This window comes from Rhineura floridana, chromosome 8, assembly GCF_030035675.1.
Source record: "Rhineura floridana isolate rRhiFlo1 chromosome 8, rRhiFlo1.hap2, whole genome shotgun sequence".
In the NCBI taxonomy this organism is placed as follows: domain Eukaryota; kingdom Metazoa; phylum Chordata; class Lepidosauria; order Squamata; family Rhineuridae; genus Rhineura; species Rhineura floridana.
The window spans coordinates 82266548-82285305 of NC_084487.1; the positions used below are offsets into that span (position 1 = coordinate 82266548).

The 18758-nt window shown below is 39.8% G+C and overlaps 1 protein-coding gene across 2 annotated transcripts in view; it reads left to right on the forward strand.

The window, feature by feature from the left end:
- Positions 1–18758, forward strand: part of PRICKLE1 (prickle planar cell polarity protein 1) — an 87016-nt gene that overhangs the window by 23578 nt on the left and 44680 nt on the right. The window lies entirely within an intron of this gene.

Genomic DNA, 18758 nt, shown 5'->3' on the forward strand with positions numbered 1-18758 from the left:
TAAGTGTGTTTTTGAAAACTGGATGGCTAGAAATGGAAATACAGCATAGTGGGTACAGTACAAGGGGAAATATTTTGGGGAAGATAACCTAGTGAGCATAAAAATCTGCCACCTTCATTTTAATTGACATAGATAAAGTTAAGAGCTTGTAAATGGTTAACAGAAATCTGTATGAAATGATTATATGAAAACAGATGCCTGTTGACCACGAAAACTCTGGTTTGTTGTGCAAGGGAGACCTTTTTTAAAATTATACATAATGTAAAAAAGGTGGCCTGCTACTTTGATCTTTTGCTTCTTGGACAGGATGTGTAAGCGAATAACTTTAAAGAAGAACAACCCTGCCAAAGAGACTATTATAGTTTAGCTGGTGTTTTTTGCAAGCACAAAGATCTTAACAAATTAATTAGCTACTTGTTATCTCTGTGGCATCAAAGTTCTGTAGGAAAAAGCAAAGTATTATGCTGAATTAAATTAATCTCCAGCCAGACCAGATGTGGCTGTTGCATTGCTGATTCTTTTTGGTCCCAAAGCATGCTAAATAAGTTTGAAGCAGGAATGCTTATAAATGAAATGGGTCATGTTTTATGAAAGCTGTTCTGTATTTAAAAAATTACATTTAAACATCAGTGCAAAAACTCTGTAGAGCAGGAGTGGGCAATTTTTGGTCCACCAGATGGTCTTGAATTACAACTCCCATCAGCCCTAGCAAGCATAGCCAATGGCCAGGGATGATAGGAGTTTTAGTTCAGCAACATCTGAAGGGCCAAAGGTTCTCGACGCTGGCTATAGATAACAGTATAGAAGAAAAGCCGGATGCAGGAAGAAAATAACTTTTTCTTTTCACCCAAGCTAAACTGAAAATAGGTTAAAGAAGGACTTGAGGGCTCAGACTGTCTTGGTATCTGTGTGCCATAATTTCTTGGAAGTCAACTGCACTGTGATGTTTCTCAAAGCCACCATTTGGCTAAACTGTGGCCCTCCAGATGATGTTGTCCTTGGCCTCAAAAATCCCATCATTTCTGGCCACGCTAGCTGGAGCTGATGGGAGTTCTGAACAGTTGCAGGTTATCCATCCCTGGTTTACAGGCAAGTAGAGCCACCTGCAGAGAGCCAGTGTGGTGTAGTGGTTAAGGTGTTGGACTACAGCCTGGTAGACAAGGGTTTGAATCCCCACATAGCCATGAAGCTCACTGCGTGACCTTGGGCCAGTCACTGCCTCTCAGCCTCAGAGGAAGGCAGTGGTAAACCCCCTCTGAATACCGCTTACCATGAAAACCCTATTCATAGGGTTGCCATAAGTCAGGATTGACTTGAAGGCAGTCCATTTCCATTTTTCAGAGCCACCTGCAGATACCGCCAGACACAGGACCCATCACTTCCTCACTAGTAAGCCACAACTGAGAACTTCCCTTCCTTCTCCATTATTTTATTACCTTTATTTAAGTGCGGACAGTGTGCTAGACTTCCTACAAAAGCAATACTTTTGCATACTCAGTAGTTTACAATGCATGCTAATTTCTTAACACATTGGGAAAAGCTTTTCAAATATGTTACAGTAGGCTTCCCCAGCCTATGTGTATCTAAGAGGGTACTGGAAAGAACAATAGATCACCACATCAGTGGAACACAGAACAAGAAGCAATAGGTTTTGGGGAACAGATGTTTTGGGCTACAGATTGCATCATTAGCCCAGGCCAGCACAGTGTGTTGGCTGGGGCTGATGGGAGTTATAATCCAACACCTGGAGGGTAGAGAAGGTTGCCTTACAGCTTCAAGACTACATCTAGTTCAATACTGGGACATTCATTTTTGTACCAAATACGCACACACATACGTGCGCTACAGCATTGGAGTGGGATTGAAGATCTCGTCCATTCTAACATTTCTTCTGAGACTGTGGTAATAGGGCTCAACAATTGCTGTTTTGGAATTCTGCTAATCTTGGATTATCAAGTTTAATTTTTTTTTCTTTTAGTACTTGAGATGAGGTCATAGTAAGAGCTGGCTGTGATGTTGGCTTTGAGGGCTTTGCTTAATTGCAGGGAAGAATTAATGTTAAGCTTTGCAGATTAGTGGTTAGAAGTGTGTTAGGGTTTTTTCCCCCACCCTCATGGTTGCACAACTATCCAGGACTTTACTACTTAACTGCTATTGCTGGTAAAGCTAGTGGTGAGATCTTTGGCAAAAAGATGTTACCTTTAATTTTTTTTAAAAAAAAATGCATTTAAAACCCAACATTAATGAATACTTTTGAGGATGAAGAAAGTGTAATTTTTGAAGAATTTTTCTCCAAAGGAAAACTAAAGGAATGGAGGAAAGGGAGTCACTAGATGGCACTCTTAAAACATGCAGTAATCATTGGTTTTCTTGACCTCCCCCCTTGAACTAGGAAGAGAACTTTTTAAATTGTAAAGCTAAATTCAGGAAAGATGTACCTTGGAGCAGCAGTTTCAGAATGGTGGATAATTGAAGTCCTTGTCCTCCATCTCGAGTGTAAATAACAGGCTAATCATTTCATTTATATAGTAGCTTTACAGTGTGCTTTACAAAAAAAATGAAATTCATATCCCCAAGTGCTGACATAATATTTGATATTAAAATATCAGTGCCTATTTTAAATATCAGTGCTGTGAAAATGCTATGAAGAAATAACCAAAAGTAGAGTCATCCCCAAAGTATTTGGTGAACAAAATTCCTTTTGGGGCTGCATTTCCCCATCCTTGCTCCATTAGGAAGTAAGCAACATGAATAGGAGATGCTTTACAAGCTGGCATTTCTTACTCACATGTCTAAAAGTTGCTGGAAAGATCAATTGATCACCACATCCGCTGGACACATAGAGTAAGAAGCAATGGAAGCAATAGGTTTAAGTTAGAGGCAGATCTCACATAGTTTTGTCAGTGGAACAAGCTGCCTCAGGAGGTCACAGTGTTTACGTTCTTGAGAAAGGTTGATCAGGCATTTTTGTCTTCGCTGTGTGTGTTGGGAGTGAAACACAGGCCATACCCACATTTATTTTTTCCACCTTTGGAATTAAAAAGCCTCAAAAGCAATGTGTAGTCTAGCCCTCATATTCCTAAATACTATATGAGAGTATACTGGGTCTTATACTCACAATTATGTGTGCTTAACTTCGATAGGAATAAAGTTGCTTTTTGCAGTGGTCTGTTCTCTTTTGGTGACATATAGGTTATGGTTGTCTAATTATAAAAGTGACAGTGAATTATTTTGGTGTTTCATATATATGAAGAGCTTTTAATACTAGTTTTGAAAAAACCCTGCAGATCCTGCTGTAGAAGAAGAAATGGCATTATCATGTCCCATAGGCAGCAAGATAGGAGATTGCTATGAAAGGATGAGGTAACTTAAAAAAACCCCTAAAACAGTATTATATAACTTAATTCTTGTTACTAGTTTTTTTTTCATTTTTTCAGTAAATGTACATTCTGTCCCGGTCAGAAAACGTTGAACAGTTGAATTCCATAACGAATAGTGCTTCTCTCTCTTTCTTTGTCAATATAGGAATGCTACCATAAAGTCCTGGTTTAAGATGTGATAGAAAAATTGGGTTATTGCCTATTGATGTATATATTCAACACCATTAGTGCCATATTATCTCAGCCTGCTGCTGTTTTTCCTTCTCTGTATAATATTGATATGTTTTATCGTTTTATTGTTTTAATGTTTTATAGTGCTGGTCATCGACCATAATAATAAACGATTCATTGATTGAAACGGGGTTTGCTCCAGAAAACTTTATAGAAAGAAGGAAGGGTGATGAGGGATGTTATTTCTCTGGCAGCTTTTCAAAAGCTATGGAAACTTAATATATACACTCTGCCATTGTTCTGCAGCAACAGCTATACTGGAACCTTAAGTCAATAATAGCTGCATTGTTTTGGATTAGGGGTGTAGCTCAGTGGCAGACCATGTGTTTTGCATGCAGAAAGTCCCAGGTTCAATCTCTGGCATCCCTATGTAGGGCTGAGGAAGACACCAGCCTGAAACTCTGGAGCTCTACTACCAGTCAGCATTGACAATACTGAGTTAGATGGACCAATAGCTTGACTAAGTATGAGGCAGGTTTCTGTGTATGAGTGAACACTGCTATTTGGATTGTTACTTTTCTTTCTTAGTGTTGGTATATCCAGAGTCCAAGCTATGTACCTTGGTGCCTATGTACTGACCAAATAAACCTTGGTGCATATGATCTTTAACTGGACAAAATTGGTTGCATCTTTTTGGTGTATGAAATGTTTTTATTGAGAAATGTTCTGTAATATATCCATAACACAATAAACTACTCAACAAACAATAGCTGGAGTATATCTTTGCCAAACATGCATAATAAACATTGGATGATGGCATCAGCGCCTATACAGATACCTATGAGTTTCTCAGTCTCTGGATAGGCACATGCTTATCCAGAAATATTTCTGGAAGCGCAGAGATACGGTTCCAGGCACTCCCTTGCCCACGCATGAGACAAATAGCATCCAGATTTTTACTAATGTGTTTTGTTGTGCTACTTGTCACCTATTGAATCGACAATACTGCGTGAGTGCCTTGTATAGTGTTAACCTCCAATCCCATGTTTATGAGAACAACATTCTTTGTACAGCATAAGACTTGGTTAATGCCATTTTGGCATTAAACAGTGATCCACCCATCCTGTGGCTGCCTGCCTTTTGACAGCTTAACTTTGTTCATGGTAGTTTTGTATACATTCTTGGTACTCTCTTTCCTCTTAACTCTAAATGTGGTGTTTTTTGTTTCTTGTTTTAAACTATTTTTCACAGTGAACGTAGGTAATGAGCTAGTAAAGAGGATAATTGTTTCAGTTCCTCTTTTGCTTTTCTCCAAATTAAAAACAATTTTCTGTTTATAGCAGAATGAATGAGAGGAGGGTGTGTCTGTAACATACAGATGGAAATTATTGCCTATGACTTCATCTGCCGCTGCCCAAGGTTTTTTCCAAACCCCAAATATGAGGGAAACTAGATCAGTCTGTTGAACATGGTTTTAATGGTGCCTTTGTTTCTGGTGAGAGCCAGTGTGGTGTAGTGGTTAGAGTGTTGGACTACGACCGGGGAGACCAAGGTTCAAATCCCCACACAGCCATGAAGCTCACTGGGTGACCTTGGGCCATTCACTGCCTCTCAGCCTCAGAGGAAGGCAATGGTAAACCCCCTCTGAATACCACTTATCATGAAAACCCTATTCATAGGGTCGCCATAAGTCGGAATCGACTTGAAGGCAGTCCATTTCCATTCATTTCTGTCATTTAAAGTAATCACAATAGGACTGTGGACAGAGTTCCTCTACCTACCTGCTGACCATTGTGATTCTTCCTCTCCCTATCATGTCCGTCTGGATACTTCCCTTCAGTGAAGTAAAAGGAAATTGTCCTTTTTAAGGATTTGCAAAGTTGATCTTGTGCCTTCCTATCTCATAGAATCATTTGTTTCCGGTTCTGTCCTAAAACTGGGAACTAATTTGGCTTGACCCTAAACATTTGTTAAGGGATGTGCCTTTGTCCTTGAGAACATAGGTGTCTCCCACCCCATCTTGGAGAGATGAATTTTGATGACGGGGTTCAATATAAAAGTTGTTCACAAGAGCATCCCTCCCTCTATGGTGATAATTCAACATGTGAACAGTGGGATCATGCCTGACATTGTGTGCTCTGCTGGTCCTGGCCCCAGTGTCTTCACATTCAAAATTTGGGGCTGGGAGGTGTGGTTTGGATTGATGTACAAGTGGAGGGGGCTTCTGTGAATGGCTCTAGCTTGTATGAATGTATAATGTGTCCAGGTCATAAAAAGCTCTTCAAATATGACTTGTTTTCTGTATATTCTTCCTTTGTCTGCAAAGTATCCATAACTTAATTCACTTATTATTGAGTTAAACAACAACATGATAATTTGAAATATAGCAACCTGCATGTGTGAAGAGGGGAGTATTACTTTCAAACAAAAGCTGAACCTGGACTTAAAACTTGTATCTAACTGAAGGGAGCTATGTGTGTATTCTTCGTATTTATAATTTTAGTTACTGTGTAGTTAAATTGTTGACAGCTTGCATTTGTGGAGGCATAATTAAATTACTTGAATCTTTACTTTTCCAAATGTAAAAGCTCACTGATGCATCCTTTGCCAAAACCGAATAATAGTAAACTGTGTGTGTCTGTTGAATCTTGTTTTTTCATATTTTCCCCTCCTTTTTTGAAGGCTCTTTCATTTTGCTATTAAATGGATATAGAAAGGTTTCCTAAACCTTCAGTTTCATTCTACTTGAAGGCATTCTCTTTGCAAAGTCAGTGCTGTTTGAGTACAATGTCTTATATTTCCCAATGACCTTAGGCTTCCACTACTTGCAGACAGCTTACCACCGTCTGCATAACCTCAGATCTCAGTTTGGAAGTAAGGACTGCTTGAAATTCAGTGGGTGAGCTTGGATTCTTTTGTGCAGTGGAGACTAGACCAATGTCAGTGGGACAGTGAATCCATGCCAAGTTTTAGGCCGAACTTTCAGGGAGCTGTCCAACGTGCTAAAGCTGAAGTTTGGACTAAAACGCGGAACAGATTTGCTGTCCCACTGACATCAAAGCAACCAGCCTCCACTGCCGTTGTGGCTTCATTTTGCTATAAAGCTGTGCCAGCATAGTGAAATTAAGGCACAGTCGGGAAATTCAACCACAGAGTCTCTGTTCCACAAATGAGGGTTCTTTTCCCCTCCTGTAAAAGCAGCTATGTGGATTTTTTTTTGGGAAACTTTGAATTTAGCCTAATTTGTGTAGGAATTTTTCCAATATACATAGGTTGATTTGCATCAGAAAATTTAGTTTGCTTTGGAAAATTTTCTAATGCCCAGGATAGAAATCTAACTTACCATGTTTATTTTACTTGTATTTGGTAAGCAAAGTGGGAAAAAGCACCCCATGTTAATTTTTTGTCCCAATACTCCACAAGTATTTGAAATATTTCAGAGGAGGAATAATTAAAGCACACAAATAATATGGTTTAAATTAGGCGTGGGGAACTTCCAACTCTCCACCTGTTGTTGGACTCCAACTCCCATCGGCCTCAGCCAGCATAGCCCATGGTCGGCGATGATGGGAATTGTTGCCCAGTAACATTGGGAGGGCCACAGGTTCCCTACTTTTGCTAGAACCAGTGCAGGATATTTCATGGTGATGACTTCTCGGAGTGTTGTTAGTGGAGAAAAGGACATTTTAAAAGAGATGTGAGGGAGCAAGAAGCACAAGAGCCTCATCATTTCTGTATTGGTGCTTCATGGTCATGTCAAAAACAACCTTTTACGCTTGCTCTGTAAGAGTAATAGCAAACTATATTTAAGTGAGAGTATAAAGGAACTGGATTTTTCCATGAAACAATTTGAGATACTTTTGGAAGATCATTGTTCAGGTTTTGTATTTTTTTTAATCTGGTGAGCAACTCTATGAAAAGAGGTGGTCTCAATCCAGACAGGCTCTCTTCCTCTAGAAAGCTTCATGCATGGTGGCAATTAGGATTTTAAGAGTTGGTACTACTTAAATTCAATCCAGATTTGCGAATGAATATGAAAAAATTAGTTGTGCTTATGTGAACAAGCATGAGACCATGTACGTTCACATAGTGCTGCAAAAGGGTTGGTTTGTAAGCACCAGTTACAAGAATAGTTACAAGAATTCTTAAGGCTGTCTCTAAGTTCATCGCAATGGCAAAGACGATATATATGTGTGTGTGAAATCATTGTTTTGTAATTTAACCTGCATGTAATTTCAGCTGCCAGAAATATGTCTAGGGAGACCATACGCTTAGACAGAATTGTTTCTTAAAGTCTTGGCAACATGTATGTGAAGTGGTACACCCTATAATATGCTTGTTCTCAAGATTGAGTTGGGAGAAATAAAAGAGATCCCAACTGCAAACAAATGTGCAGTTTATAGAAGACTACATTTTCAGTGAGAATAATTAAAGAAACAAACTCTTGCTTACACATCATAAAATAAATCGGGTACAAACTATCCACTGCTGAGCACTTTTGAGTGCCGTTGGGGATAGGTAGGTGTGTTTTAAAGCTTTTCTGTTGAAATCAGAGGGGTTACTTGAATATATATATATATTTTAAAACTGTAGCTATGGGAACCCCAATACAAATCTGATTAGCTGTTTCTCCTTGTGCTGTTCTCTGATAAAAATCACATGCCCCAAAGCTTCTGTTTGCTCTGGGACAGAAGTTGCTGATGGTACAAATAAGAGATTATGGAGGATTTTCATTGGGCAAACATTGAAGGGGAAAGGGTTAACCCCTCTCCCTGTTGCACCACCAGAGTGTGAATCAGCCCTGCCTTTCCCCTTGGCTATCTTATGTAAATTCAGTCATGCATTTAATATGTTTAGGTTTGCTCTTAATTTTTAAAGTTTGATTTCTTTGTTCCTCACAAAGATTGATGTTTGAAAATGGTATCCTGAGTTCAAACTAAATAAGTAAACATATCCTATGAAGTGGTGCATGTGAATGACTACTCATTCTTTATCCCTGCTTTACATGTTTTAAGTTGCTGTTAATGCTGTGGATTTGAAGCATGTTGTTTGATATGGAATAGCCCTTAAGAGCCTGCTCTTACATGATCCTTTTAATGTATTCAAGAACACACACCCCTTTCCTGCCCAACATCTCAACCTAATTTTGTCTGGCAATATGACAAGCCTTGAGGGACACTTTAAACTTTCCAAATACTTATACCTAAGTAGAAATTTCAGATCTCTGTAAATGCCATTATATGACACATTCCTTTGTGAACACTCATCTTGTGTGACGTACCTTTTGAGGACATATGCACGCAATGAACTAATACATTTATTAAACTTTTAAAGAACCATTTGATCCACATTTTCATTTGTAAGAGCCTGGGTAGGGTGTATGTATGGCTTTTCAACATGCTTACAAAAATTAGGAGGTTTTATTTTTGTTTTCATTTCCTTTAGCCTGCTTTTTTACAGAAAGTATTCAAAGTGTATACGCTACAAAATAAAATGGATTTAGATGTTTACAAAGAATTCTCCATCCAAGACTAAATTACAATTGATCACATTGCTTGCCAGTTTGCTTCTAGGCTCAGTTTTAAAGTGCTGATGCTAACTTAAAGCTCTTAATGGTCTACATCATAGATCTTCAACCAGTGTTTGGGACCCACAGGTGGCTCACGAGGCCACGCCAGGTGGATGGCGGCAAAGCTGTTGCTACTGTATTGGACTCCATCTGAGGCTGACCAGACCAAGGGAGCACTACATGTGGTGTCTGGGCTAGGACATGTTCTCCTGATGAGACTTTTATCCGTTTCCATGACTGCTGCAATGGGACAGAAGCCTTTTTCAATAAGATCCATATTTTTGGCTAGCCATATGCCCCACCTTCCTATAACCATGCCTGGAGTGAGGGAGCTTGATATGAAGCAGGGACGCTCTGTTCACTTTCTGGTCTGTTTCTGTGGCTTTCTAGACTTCTTGCAGAATGGAAGTATGGTGGGGACTAGACTGCAGAAATGTCAGCCATCATGGCAGCAGCTGGGACCCTAAGAAGTGACAGCAGGAGGCTCTAGAAGGTGAGAGCTGGAGGAAGCAGGGATGCCACATCATTCTTACTCCTCTCCCTGCCACCTGTGGGTGTGTCAGGGGAAAAGTTGCTTGCTGGACAGAAAGGAGGATCTAAAAGAGACTAGAAGCTAATTCAGTTACACTTTTTCCTGTATTTTTAGTAGATGCCCTGATTTAGGTGGTAACAGCATCTAGAAATATTAGGCAAACTCCATGTAGGGAACCCTGTTTACAATATTATGTACTGGTGAAGGTAACTGCAACTTTACACATGTACGTTTGGCAAAACAAAGGTTCGCAGCCTGTTATGCATAATATACATAGTTTTTTCTTCCAAAGCCATTATCTGTGTGGGTCTGTAGGTGGGAATGAATCATATGAATTGGCTCTTGCTACAGGAAACTTATTAACTGGACACTTGAAGGTGGATTTATGTTCTTAAACTAAACATAGATGTGATCAGACCTTAACAGCAGTAGGACAGAGCTACAGGGTATTTGTATGACAAATGTTTTGTGGTAGCTGAAGACTGCAAGGCAGAATTTGATAATGAGTGTTATGATGACCGCAAAGACATTCCTAGAACTCCTGAGGGTGTATTAACATGACTCATTCATGCTTGTGTTCAAACCTGCAAACCTGCCAATGTATGCAATCTCTAGCTACACATACGAAAGATGAAAGTGTAAGACATCTGCGTTGGAATAGTACAGTAATGCCATTTCTGCTAACAAAATCAATGAGAACTTATTTCTGTGGGTTTTAGAAGTTTGTTCATTTGAATCACTAATAAAAATCACAATATTAAATAACTGGATTAAATCAAAGTTCCCATTCCCTGAACAAGAGTTCATACTAATTGCTTGCTAAAACAATCAAACATATTAATTTTCAACTTTCAAGCTTTTTACTACCTAGGATCATAGCCCTAAACGGGATGTCATGCTCTCTAGTTCACATGCTTTCTCCTCCTTAAACAGACTTTTATTGGAAGCAGATCCATTTTATATACCAAAGAAAATATACTTAATCCTCCCCCTAAAATAATAGATTAAATATTATTTTACATTAAATTGTTTTTAAAGTATAAGATTGCACTTTATTCTGTACCTTGTTGTTCCCAGTATATAATAAAAGCACTAAAAAAGAATTTGTTTTAGAATACAACTTGCCTTTTGAGTTTTAAGTCTGTCAGTTTCAACTAGTCTCAAAGCCATTTGGATACAGATAGCATAGGTCTGTATTTTTCCACTTATGACTCATGGACTGTTTTGCTGCCATTATTTATTTTATTTTATTTTATTTATTCATTAAATTTATATCCTGCCCTTCCTCCAAGAAGGAGCCCAGGGCAACAAACAAAACAATAAAATCATTCTAAAACATATTAAAACAAAGCATCTTTAAAAGCATCTTTTTAAAAAAAAGCTTTTAAAAACATCTAAAATAAGTAATTCCAACATAGATGCAAACTGGGATAAAATCTCTACTTAAAAGGCTTGTTGAAAGAGGAAGGTCTTCAGTAGATGATAACAGAGATGGCACCTAATATTTAAGGGGAAGAAATTCCAAAGGGTAGGTGCTATAACGCTAAAGGTCCACTTCCTATGTTGTGTGGAACAGACGTACAGATAAGGTAGTATCTGCAGGAGGTCCTCACTGGCAGAGTGTAGTGATTGACTGGGTATATAAGAGGTAAGACAATATTTCAGTTATCTTGTCCCAAGCTGTGTAGGGCTTTGTACACCAAAACCAGAACCTTGAATTTGGACCAGTAGCTAATGGACAGCCAGTGTACTTCTTTCCATAGTAGGGTAACATGTTGGCGATACCCTGTCCCAGTGAGTAGTTGCGCTGCTGCATTTTGTATCAGCTGCAACTTCCAGACCAACCTCAAGGGTTGCCCTGCATAGAGCACATTACAGTAATCCAACCTGGAGGATTAAGTGGTGAGTGACCATCTCCAGATCTTTTCATAAAACTATAGATTTAAAATAGAGAAAAAGTATTCCTATTGAATCCAGTGCTAATTCATGACCTGTGTTTAATATGAATTATGATGGAAATCCAATTCAAAGTAATCTTGAGACAATCACTTCCAAAATGGTACCCAGTTAGTTCCAGTATTCCCAGAGCTCCATTTGTTTCTAGAGTAGGTTGCAGCTCTTTCCCATGTGCTTAGGAATAAACACTGTAGTCCTGTCCATTGAGGATGAAGACACATGTAATATAAACAGAGGACTTGCAGCTTATTCTTTAGCCACACTGCAAATGGTCCTTCATACCTGAACTGTCGGATCATACCAGTGAATCAAATACTGGTTCAAGCCCCTCAAGAGTTGCCCTGTCTACTTTTATTGGCTGCCCATAGGCTACCACACCAAGAACAAGGTTCTACTATTCGTTTACAAAGCCTTTAACTTAGGTTAAGGGCCACCTAATTCCTTATAACCTGCCTGACCACTGATGTCGTCAGGGGAGTCACTGTTAGCGGTCTCCCATGGCTCAGATGCATGGCTTATATTCACCAGGAGCTGTACACTTAGCACTATGGACCTGATTCTCTGGAACTTCCTCCAGGCTGAAATTAAATGGGCCCTCTTCTTGTTGAACTTCAGGCACTTGACAAAGACCTTTCTATTCCAGCAGGTATTTTAAGGAAGCTTTCTTTTTATGATTAATTTTAATAGATTCCATCCACTATATGTTGTTTGTAAACATTGAGCACACCTCTAAGAAATAGCTGAAATTAAAAATAAACACCTTCACTTACAACTGCTGCTTTTTCCACATTGATTTGGGAAAAGCTAAGAATAATTTGTTGCTGTATTCCTGCAATTAGATGAGGCTGTGCTGCTCTGGTTTTGGTACCCAGTTGTGGTGTGCTTTTTAATTATTCATTGAAACATTTCCCACCCTGTCTCCAAGGTGGCTCACAATTTTAAACCCTATAATACAAATAAAGCACTAAACAACAAAAGCAGGAGACGAATAACAAGTTAGGCACTGGAGAAACAGAACAAAAGTGATGCTTTCAAACTCTGAGGGTTCAAAAATGCTTCTGAAAAAGGCCCACCCTGCCTGATTTCTAAAGGCCAACAGAGAGGCTAGAGCAAATTCCACCCAAGCCACAGGGATGTAGTTCCAAATTCTAGTAAAATGCCCAGTTCTGGATAAACCAACAATGCCGCAAGTTGAATATGGCAGGAATCTTTTTTTCCTCCAGGTCGAGGTGGCAGTGACATCCTCAGGTTTAATGAAAAATTCTGTATCTTAACTCCATTATAATACTCCAGGGCTGGGGACCTTTTTCAGCCTGCAAAAGCTTGGATTTTCAGCAATCCCTTCTGGGCAACTTTTTGGGAGCTCCATACCAGTGGTGGCTGGGGCAGGGACAAATTGGGCTGAGCAATGAACATAACTTTTAATTTTTGTACACTAGGTTAGTTGCGACACACATCTCTCTCTGTTCTTCATTGTGGCAAGTAAGATGCATTACCAGAGTTCAAGAACACATTCCGGAAGCAGGAGTCCTCTTGGTAGTTCCACCGCTCTCAGAAGTTTGGTGGGCAGGTGGCAGTGCAGGAGAGGGCATTCTCTGTGGCAGCTCCTAAGTTCTGGAACTCCCTCCTCACAGAGGTGCGTCTGGCATCTTCACTGTACAGCTTTCATCATATGTTGAAGAGGCATCTCTTTATCTTGGCTTTTGACACTTGAGATGTGTACTTTTAGGAGCCTCTCTAGGTGGGATTGTAATTTGTTTTAAACTGTTTACAATGTATTTTACATTGTTGTGACCCACCCTGGGACCTACTGGTGAAAGGCAGGTAATAAATATTATTTACTTCCAGCCAGGCAGAAACACCTTGGGGGGGGGGGGCGGCGGCAAAGTAGGGCCAGTGAGGGGTGTGGCCTGGGGGGAGTTCTGAGGGCCAGATAGAGAGGCGTTGTTTAGAAATCTGCTTGCAGGTTGACCCTGGGATCTGTGGGTCTATTTTGGAAAACAGAGTGGGGGGTAGCAATCTTTTGTATATTTGAAAGCTCATACACACATGTAAAGATGCTCTTTGTACTGGGAGTTGCATAGGTGACCATTAAATGAGCTGTAACATCTCCATGACACAGTTTTCCAAAAAGGTGTTCAAGACAGAAGTGACTGATCAGTTCAGCTAATATCTCTGCAAGGAAATGAACAGAATAATCAATCAAACAAAAGAGATTCTGTATGGAAACAGTCAAATGCTGCTGGAATTTTCCTGGGGCAATTTAGCATCTGGAGTTTCATGGAAAGCCTAGTCTTCAGGAAAAAAGTTGTAAATCTTAAGGGAAACATTGTGCCTTCTTATGTCTAATTAAATTTGCATTTCTTAAATAGGTTAGTACCATGCTTTTATACTTTTTTCATTTTATCCATTTTCATGCTTTAAAGAGGAATTATTAAGCAGGTTTGCTTTTATTAAGCTAAGGTGTCATTTGAGCATAAGCTAATTGTAAGTGAAGTGCATAAAATAACTTTTTTGCTACATAGCTTTCTGGTTACAAAGAATTTATTGACTGTATTTGAACCTATTTAATTTATGATTTGGTCATATTTTCTTAAGAATATTATCTCATATGCCTTGTACTTGAAAATAGATCTTTTTCTCTTGTATATAAACTAGTTTATTACATCCTGAACCAAAATATGTTTACTGGGGTAAAAGGTTCAGATTTTGATGAACTTTACTCCCAAGTAACTGCACTTATATGAAACGATGGTAATGACTCTGGGGCTGTGTCCATGGAGCTGTATTGCTTACTGAGCATCAAAAGTGTTTGGCTGTTATGGAAAAATCTAACATTCATCCTTAGACCAGGGAAAATGCCCTTTTTAGATATTTTAGCATATACTATCCCCAGAGGATTAGTAAGGATAGGTATTGCACATGCCCATTTAAATAGGGCCACACTGACACCATACCATTTATTCCACTTTTAAATAGTCTTGGCTTTCACCAAATAATCCTGAGAAGGTTCTTTGTGATGGGTGCTAAGAGCTGTTAGGAGACCCCCATTTTCCTCACAGAACTATAGTTCCCAGAGTTCTCTGGAAAAAGGGACTGACCTTTATGTCACTTGGGGAATTGTACCTCTATGAAGAGAATATGAGTCTCCTAATAACTCTCAGTGTGGTGTAGTGGTTAGAGTGTTGGACTACAACCTGGGAGACCAGGGTTCAAATCCCTACACAGCCATGAAGATCACTGGGTGACCTTGGGCCTGTCACTGTCTCTCAACTTCAGAGGAAGGCAATGGTAAACCACCTCTGAATACTGCTTACCATGAAAACCTTATTCATAGGGTCACCATAAGTCAGAATCGACTTGAAGGCAGTCCATTTCCATTTTTCAATAACTCTCAGCACCCTTCAGAAACTAACTTTCTCAGGATTCTTTTGGGGAGCCCATGACTGTGTAAAGTGGAACAATAGTGGAAGAAATGTATGATGTGAATGTGGCCTAGCTGTCAAAGAATGAATTAAGAGTGCATTCTTGTACTGGATTGCAAAGTACTTGACTGAAAAAAAGCATTTGGATGATAGCCTGTGTTTGGCCTGTTAGGGGATCTCTGGAGGAAAGGAGTAAAAATCCAAGGAACAGACATCAGGACTGTTTCTCTGCATGACCTTGTGGTTTGGCCTAGGCATATGGCAGAGGACATCATCAAGATGTGGCTTCTGGATAACTATAGAAAACTACCTTAATGAGTTAGAGCATTGGTCCATCTAGCTCAGTACTGTCTATACTGGTTGTTGGCAGCCCCCCATGGTTTGTGGCAAGGCTGTCTTCCAGTTCTATCTGGAAGTGCTAGGGATTGAACATGGGGCCTTCTGCATGCAAAGCATGTGCTCTGCCTCTGAGCCATGGCTGATCCCCAGTTGTAGAGATTGTGATGGGGGAACAAAGAGTGAGGTCACTTCTAAGATTTGTAGATCCATAGCTATTTAGAGGTTAAAGCCAGCATGTTTAAAATTGTAGATGAAATGCTGTAGGCCTGGGAAAGCCAATATGGTGCTGGTCTAGAACTCGCATCATCACTGGCGTTTGGCCATACTAGTTGGGATTGTTTGAATTGTAGTCCAACAACATCTGGAGGGCACCAAGTTGGCTATCCCTGCTGGGAAGCCAGCAGATACTGAGTGCTAGAGCAGAGTTCTCTGTTGACTTAGGCTGCAATCCAATAAATGTCTATTCAGAAGTAAGTTCTATTGCTTTCAAGTGAGTATTGGATTGTAGCCTTAGTCATTGGAGAAACCAGTCTTCAAGGGTATGTTCAGAGTTGCATTTTTCAATGTTAATTCTTGCAAGTATGAGCTACTGGGTTTTAACTAGCTACTCAAATTCTGTTATACCTTTATAATGTATAGAAGCTGCTTTTTCTGCTTGCATTACATGTAATATAATCTAGAGGTTCACAGAAGGCTTTATGAGTTCCACCATCTCCTAACAGAGAACATGGTGGGTAGCTATAACTGAATGATGCTAGCCTAAATCATTCTCCTATTTCAATTCTGAGATGAAACCCTGTACTCTGAGAAAATGCAGGACAGCTGCTTGCACAGAACCACTCCAAACATTTTACCTTCAAACTGATGGACTCTTGACAGGAAGTATCAAGTTTTTAGAAGGCAGAAAGTGCAAGAACATTCTCTAAGAAGTGATCAGTGGTTTCATGTTAATAGCTTGCACACAAAGTATCTAACACAACCTTGGTTGGCCCTGAATTGGCCCAGTGTCAATTGCCTTAGTACCGATTTTCTGGTGTACGCATATATACCTGAAATGCATAACAAAATAGACATCAGGTGCCTGTCAAGTGTGACTGAATTCTGTATAATAGCATATATAACCCACTGGTCATCTTATCCATCTTATCAGCATTCAGTGAATAAATGTCAACATGCAATTTAGTCCCCAAGTAGGCTTTAACTGGGAGCCCACATCCAGCCATTCAGTGAAAGTGAATATAATGGATTCTTACTGTGTTGGCTAGCATAGATCTGCTGACGTTAACTGAAGCCAAGTTGGAGTAGCACGTTCTGCAGCAGCTCTTGCACTACTAAGGTAATGGGTGGTATTCAATGCTAATTCTACTCAGCGTAGATCTTCTGAAGTTATGACCAACTTAGGTTCATTAACTTCAGTGAGTCTGCTCTCAGTAGAGCTTACTTGAATACAACCCAGTGTCTAAAGGTGCCCTGTTAGTACAAATGAATTGGAAGATCAAGCATAATGGCTGCTTTTAAATCTTTTGAGTGCTGTTTCTGTTTTTTTTACTTCTTTGTCAATTAAGGATTTTGAGGGCATCTCAGTAGTAATGCATTGTGAACAATTTGTAAATAGAAAAACTAGTGCAAGTTATCTGAGCTAGCTAAAATAATATAGCTATTATATGAAGAGAAGGTGGTGAGAGCTTAGTTTGGTAGCTTCCTGTCTATTCTGGATGTTTCTGGCACAATGCCTCTCTCGTGCTACTACAAAATTGGGTCCAACTGTAGGTATGTCAGGACCATACTTCGCATCTTTGTGTGTATTACTGCATCCTTAAAGTTTACAGCTGGGTCAATATTGACAGCCATCAGGATACCCGAAATTTCTCATTGCAGAGAGCCAACAAAGAGCTAATTTGAACAAAACCTGCTTATTTTTCTCTGACCCCGTCACATCTGCTTAGAAGTCCTGAATGTTAGTTTTTCTAAGAGTCTAGAGATAGTCTGAGTTCAAAGAGAAGAGTGAGTTAGAAATGTTTGAGGTTCTTTTCTTCTGTTCAAAAAAGGAGCATTTACACCAGACATAGATATCTGGTTTAGGACTGCAGATAATTTATGTAGAGGGTGGCATACATTTCTGAAAAGGAGTGCTTGAAATATATTCAGTGTGTTATGGCTCTGCAATTATAGTTTCTAAACATAATATAACTATAAAATTGAAGGGTGTGAAGGCATACATTACCAAGAATGGTGTTTGATAAATTTGGACAAAAAAACCAAAGGCAGCTGATAAGAAATCAAAACAGCACTTTAAGGTTAATGAATGCTATTGATTTAGGGGTGGGTCTTTTTGTGTCTGTCATGTTTCCTTCCTTGTGCTGTTTTGCATTCTGTTCCCTCACCAACAGAAGTAATTGCAGAGCTTGCTTATTAAACAGGTGGTTTCGATTAATTCTGAATGAAAGTAAATGGCTGCACTTAACCATTTTACTTTAAATGCAAAAGGTTGCCATTCTGCTGCTACATCACAACAGAATGGGAGTCAAGTTGGTGGATTCTCATCCAGCCTGGCTTTGTGAAAATGTGTGGTTCAGTTGGCTTGTGTGAATGCTAAAATTATAGGAGGACTGACATATGGAGTGCTATTGTCATGATGTCAAGGATTGGGCTTTGAGAAGCAAAACCGTGCTCACCATTTCCCACCTCCTTTTGTATCCATAGGTACTATCTGCAGTCTTCATGTCTCCAAAAACAAAAAGTTCCCACCAGAAACTTGTTGCTGCTTAATTGTTCATGTTGTTGCTGCAGTAGGTCTGTGAATCGGTGTATTATACTGTGTGAGCCAACTTGAATGGGCTGTGCTCCAAAAGGTGACCTATTAATTATTTTATAAATAAATCTGTAAACCCTCTGTAAGGAGGACTTTTGAGGTGAATTCACCATGGACCATAGAAGCTGCCTTATAGTGAGGCAGACCATTGGTCCATCTAGGTCAGTATTCTCTACACCAGCCTTTCCCAACCAGTGTGCCTCCAGATGCTGTTGGACCACAACTCCCATCAGCCTCAGCCAGCATTGCCAATGGTCAGGAAGATGGGAGTCGTGATCCACCAACATCTGGAGGCACACTGGTTGGGAAAGGCTGCTCTACACTGTGATTGGCAGTGACCCTCCAGAATGTCAGACAGGAGTCTACCCCAGCCCTTCCTGGAAGTGCTGGGGATTGATCCTGAGGTGTTCTGCATGCAAAACAGTTGTTCTACCACTGAGCTTTGGGCCTTCTCTTACGAAACTCCCATTTTTGAGAGAGCAGCAGGCCAGATGATGGAAGAAGGCAAGATCAAGCGAACTAAAATGAAGAAAGGACCAGAGAGTGTCCAGCAAAGTGAAGAGACGGATGCATG